A 13,649-nucleotide genomic window follows, 5' to 3' on the forward strand; every position below is an offset into this window, starting at 1 on the left:
GCAGCACTAGAATCGCGTCAACCTGCAGATAGGGAGGAAGACGAAATATCAGTTACGACGTTTCAAACACAACTCTGCAAAATAATGTCAAAAACCGTAATGTAATAACGAAGTAACAAAAAACATAGAAGTTCCTACCAAAAGAGTAAGGCCCATTCTACTTCATATGTGAACTCCCAACACTGTGCTGCAGTAACATAATTACTTCAATAATCTCAGTCTTTAGCTGAGTCAGTATGACAGAAAGTGAATGCAGCAATAGAATCGCGTCAACCTGCTGATAGGGAGGAAGACGAAATATCAGTTACGACGTTTCGGACAGAACTGTGCAATTCAATGTCAAAAACCGTAATGTAATATCGAAGTCACAAAAATCATAGAAGTACTTACCAAAAGAGAAATGCCCATTCTACTCCGTATGTGAACTCCCAACACTGTGCTGCTGTAACATTGTTATTTCCATAATCTCAGTCTTTAGCTGAGTCAGTATCACAGAAAGTGAATGCAGCACTAGAATCGCGTCAACCTGCTGATAGGGAGGAAGACGAAGTATCAGTTACGACGTTTGGAACACAACTCTGCAATTTAATGTCAAAAACCGTAATGTAATATCGAAGTAACAATAACGATAGAAGTACCTACCAAAAGAGAAAGGCCCATTCTACCTCATATGTGAACTGCCAACATTGTGCTGCAGTAACATGATTACATCCATAATCTCAGTTAGCTGAGTCAGTATCACAGAAAGTGAATGCAGCACTAGAATCGCGTCAACCTGCTGATAGGGAGGCAGACGAAATATGAGTTACGACGCTTCGGACACAACTCTGCAATTTAATGTCAAAAACCGTAATGTAATACCGAAGTCATAAAAATCATAGAAGTACTTACCAAAAGAGAAATGCCCATTCTACTCCGTATGTGATCTCCCAACACTGTGCTGCAGTAACATTGTTATTTCCATAATCTCAGTCTTTAGCTGAGTGGGTATCACAGAAAGTGAATGCAGCACTAGAATCAAGTCAACCTGCTGATAGGGAGGAAAACGAAGTATCAGTTACGACGTTTCGAACACAACTCTGCAATTTAATGTCAAAAACCGTAATGTAATATCGAAGTAACAAAAAACATAGAAGTACCTACCAAAAGAGAAAGGCCCATTCTACTTCATATGTGAACTCCCAACATTGTGCTGCAGTAACATAATTACTTCCATAATCTCAGTTTTTAGCTGAGTCAGTATCACAGAAAGTGAATGCAGCACTAGAATAGCGTCAACCTGCTGATAGGGAGGAAGACGAAATATCAGTTACGACGTTTCGAACACAACTCTGCAAAATAATGTCAAAAACAGTAATGTAATAACGAAGTAACAAAAAAATAGAAGTTCCTACCAAAAGAGTAAGGCCCATTCTACTTCATATGTGAACTTCCAACACTGTGCTGCAGTAACGTAATTACTTCCATAATCTCAGTCTTTAGCTGAGTCAGTATCACTGAAAGCGAATGCAGCACTACAATCGCGTAAAACTGCTGATAGGGAGGAAGACGAAAAATCAGTTAGAACGTTTCGAACACAACTCTGCAATTTAATGTCAAAAACCGTAAAGTAATATCGAAGTCACAAAAAACATAGAAGTACCTACCAAAAGAGAAAGGCCCATTCTACTTCATATGTGAACTCCCAACATTGTGCTGCAGTAACATAATTACTTCCATAATCTCGGTCTTTAGCTTAGTCAGTATCACAGAAAGTGAATGCAGCACTAGAATCGCGTCAACCTTCTGATAGGGAGGAAGACGAAATATCAGTTACGACGTTTCGGACGCAACTCTGCAATTTAATGTCAAAAACCGTAATGTAAGATGGAAGTCACAAAAATCATAGAAATACTTACCAAAAGAGAAATGCCAATTCTACTCCGTATGTGAACTCCCAACACTGTGCTGCAGTAACATTGTTATTTCCATATTCTCAGTCTTGGGCTGAGTCAGTATCACAGAAAGTGAATGCAGCACTAGAATCGCGTCAACCTGCTGATAGGAAGGAAAACGAAGTATCAGTTATGTCGTTTCGAACACAACTCTGCAATTTAATGTCAAAAACCGTAATGTAATATCGAAGTAACAAAAAACATAGAAGTACCTACCAAAAGAGAAATGCCCGTTCTACTTCATATGTGAACTCCCAAAATTGTGCTGCAGTAACATTGTTATTTCCATAATCTCAGTCTTTGGCTGAGTCAGTATCACAGAAAGTGAATGCAGCACTAGAATCGCGTCAACCTGCTGATAGGGAGGAAGACGAAAAATCAGTTACGACGTTTCGAACACAACTCTGCAATTTAATGTCAACAACCGTAATGTAATATCGAAGTAACAAAAGACATAGAAGCACCTACCAAAAGAGAAAGGCCCATTCTACTTCATATGTGAACTCCCAACATTGTGCTGCAGTAACATAATTACTTCCATAATCTCAGTTTTTAGCTGAGTCAGTATCACAGGATGTGAATGCAGCACTAGAATCGCGTCAACCTGCGGATAGGGAGGAAGACGAAATATCAGTTACGACGTTTCGGACACAACTCTGCAATTTAATGTCAAAAACCGTAATGTAATATCGAAGACACAAAAATCATAGAAGTACTTACCAAGAGAAATGCCCATTCTACTCCGTATGTGAACTCCCAACACTACGCTGCACTAACATTGTTATTTCCATAATCTCAGTCTTTAGCTGAGTCAGTATCACAGAAAGTGAATGCAGCACTAGAATCGCGTCAACCTGCAGATAGGGAGGAAGACGAAATATCAGTTACGACGTTTCGTACACAACTCTGCAATTTAATGTCAAAAACCGTAATGTAATATCGAAGTCACAAAAATCATAGAAGTACTTACCAAAAGAGAAATGCTCATTCTACTCCGTATGTGAACTCCCAACACTGTGCTGCAGTAACATTGTTATTTCCATAATCTTAGACTTTGGATGAGTCAGTATCACAGAAAGTGAATGCAGCACTAGAATCGCGTCAACCAGCTGATAGGGAGGTAGACGAAAAATCAGTTAGGACGTCTCGAACACAAATCTGCAATTTAATGTCAAAAACCGTAATGTAATATCGAAGTAACAATAAACATAGAAGTACCTACCAAAAGAGAAAGGCCCATTCGACTTCATATGTGAACTCCCAACATTGTGCTTCAGTACCATAATTACTTCCATAATCTCAGTCTTTAGCTTAGTCAGTATCACAGAAAGTGAATGCAGCACTAGAATCGCGTAAACCTGCTGATAGGGAGGAAGACGAAGTATCAGTTAGGACGTTTCGAACACAACTCTCCACTTTAATGTCAAAAACCGTAATGTAATATCGAAGTAACAAAAAACGTAGAAGTACCTACCAAAAGAGAAAGGACCATTCTACTTCATATGTGAACTCCCAACATTGTGCTGCAGTAACATAATTACTTCCATAATCTCAGTCTTTAGCTTAGTCAGTATCACAGAAAGTGAATGCAGCACTAGAATGGCGTCAACCTGCTGATAGGGAGGAAGACGAAATATCAGTTACGACGTTTCGGACACAACTCTGCAATTTAATGTCAAAAACCGTAATGTAATATCGAAGTCACAAAAATCATAGAAGTACTTACCAAAAGAGAAATGCTCATTCTACTCCGTATGTGAACTCCCAACACTGTGCTGCAGTAACATTGTTATTTCCATAATCTCAGTCTTTAGCTGAGTCAGTATGACAGAAAGTGAATGCAGCAATAGAATCGCGTCAACCTGCTGATAGGGAGGAAGACGAAGTATCAGTTACGACGTTTCGAACACAACTCTGCAACTTAATGTCAAAAACCGTAATGTAATATCGAAGTAACAATAAACGTAGAAGTACCTACCAAAAGAGAAAGGCCCATTCTACCTCGTATGTGAACTGCCAACATTGTGCTGCAGTTACATAATTACATCCATAATCTCAGTTAGCTGAGTCAGTATCACAGAAAGTGAATGCAGCACTAGAATCGCGTCAACCTGCTGATAGGGAGGAATACGAAATATCAGTTACGTCGCTTCGGACACAACTCTGCAGTTTAATGTCAAAAACCGTAATGTATTATCGAAGTCACAAAAATCATAGAAGTACTTACCAAAAGAGAAATGCCCATTCTACTCCGTATGTGAATTCCCAACACTGTGCTGCTGTAACATTGTTATTTCCATAATCTCAGTCTTTAGCTGAGTCAGTATCACAGAAAGTGAACTCAGCACTAGAATCGCGTCAACCTGCTGATAGGGAGGAAGACGAAGTATCAGTTACGACGTTTCGAACACAACTCTGCAATTTAATATCAAAAACCGTAATGTAATATCGAAGTAACAAAAAGCATAGAAGTACCTACCAAAAGAGAAATGCCCATTCTACTTCATATGTGAACTCCCAACATTGTGCTGCAGTAACATAATTACTTCCATAATCTCAGTCTTTAGCTGAGTCAGCATCACAGGAAGTGAATGCAGCACTAGAATCGCGTCAACCTGCTGATAGGGAGGAAGACGAAATATCAGTTACGACGTTTCGGACACAACTCTGTAATTTAATGTCAAAAACCGTAATGTAATATCGAAGTAACAAAAAGCATAGAAGTACCTACCAAAAGAGAAATGCCCATTCTACTTCACATGTGAACTCCCAACATTGTGCTGCAGTAACATACTTACTTCCGTAGTCTCAGTCTTTAGTTGAGTCAGCATCACAGAAAGTGAATGCAGCACTAGAATCGCGTCAACCTGCTGATAGGGAGGAAGACGAAATATCAGTTACGACGTTTCGGACACAACTCTGTAATTTAATGTCAAAAACCGTAATGTAATTTCGAAGTCACAATTGTCATAGAAGTACTTACCAAAAGAGAAATGCCCATTCTACTCCGTATGTGAACTCCCAACACTGTGCTGCAGTAACATTGTTACTTCCATAATCTCAGTCTTTAGCTGAGTCAGTATCACAGAAAGTGAATGCAGCACTAGAATCGCGTCAACCTGCTGATAGGGAGGAAGACGAAATATCAGTTACGACGTTTCGGACACAACTCTGCAATTTAATGTCAAAAACCGTAATGTAATATCGAAGTCACTAAAATCATAGAAGTACTTACCAAAAGAGAAATGCCCATTCTACTCCGTATGTCAACTCCCAACATTGTGCTGCAGTAATATAATTACTTCCATAATCTCAGTCTTTAGCTGTGTCATTATCACAGAAAGTGAATGCAGCACTAGAATCGCGTCAACCTGCTGATAGGGAGGTAGACGAAATATCAGTTACGACGTTTCGGACGCAACTCTGCAATTTAATGTCAAAAACCGTAATGCAATATCGAAGTCACAAAAATCATAAAAGTACTTACCAAAAGAGAAATGCCAATTCTACTCCGTATGTGAACTCCCAACACTGTGCTGCAGTGACATTGTTATTTCCATAATCTCAGTCTTTGGCTGAGTCAGTATCACAGAAAGTGAATGCAGCACTAGAATCGCGTAAAACTGCTGATAGGGAGGAAGACGAAAAATCAGTTAGAACGTTTCGAACACAACTCTGCAATTTAATGTCAAAAACCGTAAAGTAATATCGAAGTCACAAAAAACATAGAACTACCTACCAAAAGAGAAAGGCGCATTCTACTTCATATGTGAACTCCCAACATTGTGCTGCAGTAACATAATTACTTCCATAATCTCGGTCTTTAGCTTAGTCAGTATCACAGAAAGTGAATGCAGCACTAGAATCGCGTCAACCTTCTGATAGGGAGGAAGACGAAATATCAGTTACGACGTTTCGGACGCAACTCTGCAATTTAATGTCAAAAACCGTAATGTAATATGGAAGTCACAAAAATCATAGAAATACTTACCAAAAGAGAAATGCCAATTCTACTCCGTATGTGAACTCCCAACACTGTGCTGCAGTAACATTGTTATTTCCATAATCTCAGTCTTTGGATGAGTCAGTATCACAGAAAGTGAATGCAGCACTAGAATCGCGTCAACCTGCAGATAGGGAGGAAGACGAAATATCAGTTACGACGTTTCGTACACAACTCTGCAATTTAATGTCAAAAACCGTAATGTAATATCGAAGTCACAAAAATCATAGAAGTACTTACCAAAAGAGAAATGCTCATTCTACTCCGTATGTGAACTCCCAACACTGTGCTGCAGTAACATTGTTATTTCCATAATCTTAGACTTTGGATGAGTCAGTATCACAGAAAGTGAATGCAGCACTAGAATCGCGTCAACCAGCTGATAGGGAGGTAGACGAAAAATCAGTTAGGACGTCTCGAACACAAATCTGCAATTTAATGTCAAAAACCGTAATGTAATATCGAAGTAACAATAAACATAGAAGTACCTACCAAAAGAGAAAGGCCCATTCGACTTCATATGTGAACTCCCAACATTGTGCTTCAGTACCATAATTACTTCCATAATCTCAGTCTTTAGCTTAGTCAGTATCACAGAAAGTGAATGCAGCACTAGAATCGCGTAAACCTGCTGATAGGGAGGAAGACGAAGTATCAGTCAGGACGTTTCGAACACAACTCTCCACTTTAATGTCAAAAACCGTAATGTAATATCGAAGTAACAAAAAACGTAGAAGTACCTACCAAAAGAGAAAGGACCATTCTACTTCATATGTGAACTCCCAACATTGTGCTGCAGTAACATAATTACTTCCATAATCTCAGTCTTTAGCTTAGTCAGTATCACAGAAAGTGAATGCAGCACTAGAATGGCGTCAACCTGCTGATAGGGAGGAAGACGAAATATCAGTTACGACGTTTCGGACACAACTCTGCAATTTAATGTCAAAAACCGTAATGTAATATCGAAGTCACAAAAATCATAGAAGTACTTACCAAAAGAGAAATGCTCATTCTACTCCGTATGTGAACTCCCAACACTGTGCTGCAGTAACATTGTTATTTCCATAATCTCAGTCTTTAGCTGAGTCAGTATGACAGAAAGTGAATGCAGCAATAGAATCGCGTCAACCTGCTGATAGGGAGGAAGACGAAGTATCAGTTACGACGTTTCGAACACAACTCTGCAACTTAATGTCAAAAACCGTAATGTAATATCGAAGTAACAATAAACGTAGAAGTACCTACCAAAAGAGAAAGGCCCATTCTACCTCGTATGTGAACTGCCAACATTGTGCTGCAGTTACATAATTACATCCATAATCTCAGTTAGCTGAGTCAGTATCACAGAAAGTGAATGCAGCACTAGAATCGCGTCAACCTGCTGATAGGGAGGAATACGAAATATCAGTTACGTCGCTTCGGACACAACTCTGCAGTTTAATGTCAAAAACCGTAATGTATTATCGAAGTCACAAAAATCATAGTAGTACTTACCAAAAGAGAAATGCCCATTCTACTCCGTATGTGAATTCCCAACACTGTGCTGCTGTAACATTGTTATTTCCATAATCTCAGTCTTTAGCTGAGTCAGTATCACAGAAAGTGAACTCAGCACTAGAATCGCGTCAACCTGCTGATAGGGAGGAAGACGAAGTATCAGTTACGACGTTTCGAACACAACTCTGCAATTTAATATCAAAAACCGTAATGTAATATCGAAGTAACAAAAAGCATAGAAGTACCTACCAAAAGAGAAATGCCCATTCTACTTCATATGTGAACTCCCAACATTGTGCTGCAGTAACATAATTACTTCCATAATCTCAGTCTTTAGCTGAGTCAGCATCACAGGAAGTGAATGCAGCACTAGAATCGCGTCAACCTGCTGATAGGGAGGAAGACGAAATATCAGTTACGACGTTTCGGACACAACTCTGTAATTTAATGTCAAAAACCGTAATGTAATATCGAAGTAACAAAAAGCATAGAAGTACCTACCAAAAGAGAAATGCCCATTCTACTTCACATGTGAACTCCCAACATTGTGCTGCAGTAACATACTTACTTCCGTAGTCTCAGTCTTTAGTTGAGTCAGCATCACAGAAAGTGAATGCAGCACTAGAATCGCGTCAACCTGCTGATAGGGAGGAAGACGAAATATCAGTTACGACGTTTCGGACACAACTCTGTAATTTAATGTCAAAAACCGTAATGTAATTTCGAAGTCACAAATGTCATAGAAGTACTTACCAAAAGAGAAATGCCCATTCTACTCCGTATGTGAACTCCCAACACTGTGCTGCAGTAACATTGTTACTTCCATAATCTCAGTCTTTAGCTGAGTCAGTATCACAGAAAGTGAATGCAGCACTAGAATCGCGTCAACCTGCTGATAGGGAGGAAGACGAAATATCAGTTACGACGTTTCGGACACAACTCTGCAATTTAATGTCAAAAACCGTAATGTAATATCGAAGTCACTAAAATCATAGAAGTACTTACCAAAAGAGAAATGCCCATTCTACTCCGTATGTGAACTCCCAACATTGTGCTGCAGTAATATAATTACTTCCATAATCTCAGTCTTTAGCTGTGTCATTATCACAGAAAGTGAATGCAGCACTAGAATCGCGTCAACCTGCTGATAGGGAGGTAGACGAAATATCAGTTACGACGTTTCGGACGCAACTCTGCAATTTAATGTCAAAAACCGTAATGCAATATCGAAGTCACAAAAATCATAAAAGTACTTACCAAAAGAGAAATGCCAATTCTACTCCGTATGTGAACTCCCAACACTGTGCTGCAGTGACATTGTTATTTCCATAATCTCAGTCTTTGGCTGAGTCAGTATCACAGAAAGTGAATGCAGCACTAGAATCGCGTAAAACTGCTGATAGGGAGGAAGACGAAAAATCAGTTAGAACGTTTCGAACACAACTCTGCAATTTAATGTCAAAAACCGTAAAGTAATATCGAAGTCACAAAAAACATAGAACTACCTACCAAAAGAGAAAGGCGCATTCTACTTCATATGTGAACTCCCAACATTGTGCTGCAGTAACATAATTACTTCCATAATCTCGGTCTTTAGCTTAGTCAGTATCACAGAAAGTGAATGCAGCACTAGAATCGCGTCAACCTTCTGATAGGGAGGAAGACGAAATATCAGTTACGACGTTTCGGACGCAACTCTGCAATTTAATGTCAAAAACCGTAATGTAATATGGAAGTCACAAAAATCATAGAAATACTTACCAAAAGAGAAATGCCAATTCTACTCCGTATGTGAACTCCCAACACTGTGCTGCAGTAACATTGTTATTTCCATAATCTCAGTCTTGGGCTGAGTCAGTATCACAGAAAGTGAATGCAGCACTAGAATCGCGTCAACCTGCTGATAGGAAGGAAAACGAAGTATCAGTTATGACGTTTCGAACACAACTCTGCAATTTAATGTCATAAACCGTAATGTAATATCGAAGTCACAAAAATCATAGAAGTACTTACCAAAAGAGAAATGCTCATTCTACTCCGTATGTGAACTCCTAACACTATGCTGCAGTAACATTGTTATTTCCATAATCTCAGTCTTTGGATGAGTCAGTATCACAGAAAGTGAATGCAGCACTAGAATCGCGTCAACCAGCTGATAGGGAGGAAGACGAAAAATCAGTTAGGACGTCTCGAACACAAATCTGCAATTTAATGTCAAAAACCGTAATGTAATATCGAAGTAACAATAAACATAGAAGTACCTACCAAAAGAGAAAGGCCCATTCGACTTCATATGTGAACTCCCAACATTGTGCTGCAGTACCATAATTACTTCCATAATCTCAGTCTTTAGCTTAGTCAGTATCACAGAAAGTGAATGCAGCACTAGAATCGCGTAAACCTGCTGATAGGGAGGAAGACGAAGTATCAGTTAGGACGTTTCGAACACAACTCTCCACTTTAATGTCAAAAACCGTAATGCAATATCGAAGTAACAAAAAACATAGAAGTACCTACCAAAAGAGAAAGGACCATTCTACTTCATATGTGATCTCCCAACATTGTGCTTCAGTAACATAATTACTTCCATAATCTCAGTCTTTAGCTTTGTCAGTATCACAGAAAGTGAATGCAGCACTAGAATCGCGTCAACCTGCTGATAGGGAGGAAGACGAAATATCAGTTACGACGTTTCGGACACAACTCTGCAATTTAATGTCAAAAACCGTAATGTAATATCGAAGTCACAAAAATCATAGAAGTACTTACCAAAAGAGAAATGCTCATTCTACTCCGTATGTGAACTCCCAACACTGTGCTGCAGTAACATTGTTATTTCCATAATCTCAGTCTTTAGCTGAGTCAGTATCACAGAAAGTGAATGCAGCACTAGAATCGCGTCAACCTGCTGATAGGAAGGAAAACGAAGTATCAGTTATGACGTTTCGAACACAACTCTGCAATTTAATGTCAAAAACCGTAATGTAATATCGAAGTAACAAAAAACATAGAAGTATCTACCAAAAGAGAAATGCCCTTTCTACTTCATATGTGAACTCCCAACATTGTGCTGCAGTAACATTGTTATTTCCATAGTCGTAGTCTTTGGCTGAGTCAGTATCACAGAAAGTGAATGCAGCACTAGAATCGCGTCAACCTGCTGATAGGGAGGAAGACGAAAAATCAGTTAGGACGTTTCGAACACAACTCGGCAATTTAATGTCAATAACCGTAATGTAATATCGAAGTAACAAAAAACATAGAAGTACCTACCAAAAGAGAAAGGCCCATTCTACTTCATATGTGAATTCCCAACATTGTGCTGCAGTAACATAATTACTGCCATAATCTCAGTTTTTAGCTGAGTCAGTATCACAGAAAGTGAATGCAGCTCTAGAATCGCGTCAACCTGCTGATAGGGAGGAAGACGAAATATCAGTTACGACGTTTCGGACGCAACTCTGCAATTTAATGTCAAAAACCGTAATGTAATATCGAAGTCACAAAAATCATAGAAGTACTTACCAAAAGAGAAATGCCAATTCTACTCCGTATGTGAACTCCCTACACTGTGCTGCAGTGACATTGTTATTTCCATAATCTCAGTCTTTGGCTGAGTCAGTATCACAGAAAGTGAATGCAGCACTAGAATCGCGTAAAACTGCTGATAGGGAGGAAGACGAAAAATCAGTTAGAACGTTTCGAACACAACTCTGCAATTTAATGTCAAAAACCGTAAAGTAATATCGAAGTCACAAAAAACATAGAAGTACCTACCAAAAGAGAAAGGCCCATTCTACTTCATATGTGAACTCCCAACATTGTGCTGCAGTAACATAATTACTTCCATAATCTCGGTCTTTAGCTTAGTCAGTATCACAGAAAGTGAATGCAGCACTAGAATCGCATCAACCTTCTGATAGGGAGGAAGACGAAATATCAGTTACGACGTTTCGGACGCAACTCTGCAATTTAATGTCAAAAACCGTAATGTAATATGGAAGTCACAAAAATCATAGAAATACTTGCCAAAAGAGAAATGCCAATTCTACTCCGTATGTGAACTCCCAACACTGTGCTGCAGTAACATTGTTATTTCCATAATCTCAGTCTTGGGCTGAGTCAGTATCACAGAAAGTGAATGCAGCACTAGAATCGCGTCAACCTGCTGATAGGAAGGAAAACGAAGTATCAGTTATGACGTTTCGAACACAACTCTGCAATTTAATGTCAAAAACCGTAATGTAATATCGAAGTCACAAAAATCATAGAAGTACTTACCAAAAGAGAAATGCTCCTTCTACTCCGTATGTGAACTCCCAACACTGTACTGCAGTAACATTGTTATTTCCATAATCTCAGTCTTTGGATGAGTCAGTATCACAGAAAGTGAATGCAGCACTAGAATCGCGTCAACCAGCTGATAGGGAGGAAGACGAAAAATCAGTTAGGACGTCTCGAACACAAATCTGCAATTTAATGTCAAAAACCGTAATGTAATATCGAAGTAACAATAAACATAGAAGTACCTACCAAAAGAGAAAGGCCCATTCGACTTCATATGTGAACTCCCAACATTGTGCTGCAGTACCATAATTACTTCCATAATCTCAGTCTTTAGCTTAGTCAGTATCACAGAAAGTGAATGCAGCACTAGAATCGCGTAAACCTGCTGATAGGGAGGAAGACGAAGTATCAGTTAGGACGTTTCGAACACAACTCTCCACTTTAATGTCAAAAACCGTAATGTAATATCGAAGTAACAAAAAACATAGAAGTACCTACCAAAAGAGAAATGCCCTTTCTACTTCATATGTGAACTCCCAACATTGTGCTGCAGTAACATTGTTATTTCCATAATCTCAGTCTTTGGCTGAGTCAGTATCACAGAAAGTGAATGCAGCACTAGAATCGCGTGAACCTGCTGATAGGGAGGAAGACGAAAAATCAGTTAGGACGTTTCGAACACAACTCTGCAATTTAATGTCAATAACCGTAATGTAATATCGAAGTAACAAAAAACATAGAAGTACCTACCAAAAGAGAAAGGCCCATTCTACCTCATATGTGAACTCCCAACATTGTGCTGCAGTAACATAATTACTGCCATAATCTCAGTTTTTAGCTGAGTCAGTATCACAGAAAGTGAATGCAGCACTAGAATCGCGTCAACCTGCGGATAGGGAGGAAGACGAAATATCAGTTACGACGTTTCGGACACAACTCTGCAATTTAATGTCAAAAACGGTAATGTAATATCGAAGACACAAAAATCATAGAAGTACTTACCAAGAGAAATGCCCATTCTACTCCGTATGTGAACTCCCAACACTATGCTGCAGTAACATTGTTATTTCCATAATCTCAGTCTTTAGCTGAGTCAGTATCACAGAAAGTGAATGCAGCACTAGAATCGCGTCAACCTGCAGATAAGGAGGAAGACGAAATATCAGTTACGACGTTTCGGACACAACTCTGCAATTTAATGTCAAAAACCGTAATGTAATATCGAAGTCACAAAAATCATAGAAGTACTTACCAAAAGAGAAATGCTCATTCTACTCCATATGTGAACTCCCAACACTGTGCTGCAGTAACATTGTTATTTCCATAATCTCAGTCTTTAGCTGAGTCAGTATCACAGAAAGTGAATGCAGCACTAGAATCGCGTCAACCTGCTGATAGGAATGAAAACGAAGTATCAGTTATGACGTTTCGAACACAACTCTGCAATTTAATGTCAAAAACCGTAATGTAATATCGAAGTAACAAAAAACATAGAAGTACCTACCAAAAGGGAAATGTCCATTCTACTTCATATGTGAACTCCCAACATTGTGCTGCAGTAACATTGTTATTTCCATAATCTCAGTCTTTGGCTGAGTCAGTATCACAGAAAGTGAATGCAGCACTAGAATCACGTCAACCTGCTGATAGGGAGGAAGACGAAAAATCAGTTAGGACGTTTCGAACACAACTCTGCAATTTAATGTCAATAACCGTAATGTAATATCGAAGTAACAAAATACATAGAAGTACCTACCAAAAGAGAAAGGCCCATTCTACTTCATATGTGAACTCCCAACATTGTGCTGCAGTAACATAATTACTTCCATAATCTCAGTTTTTAGCTGAGTCAGTATCACAGAAAGTGAATGCAGCACTAGAATCGCGTCAACCTGCGGATAGGGAGGAAGACGAAATATCAGTTA

Source organism: Schistocerca piceifrons, chromosome 1 (genome assembly GCF_021461385.2).
Source record: "Schistocerca piceifrons isolate TAMUIC-IGC-003096 chromosome 1, iqSchPice1.1, whole genome shotgun sequence".
Taxonomy (NCBI): domain Eukaryota; kingdom Metazoa; phylum Arthropoda; class Insecta; order Orthoptera; family Acrididae; genus Schistocerca; species Schistocerca piceifrons.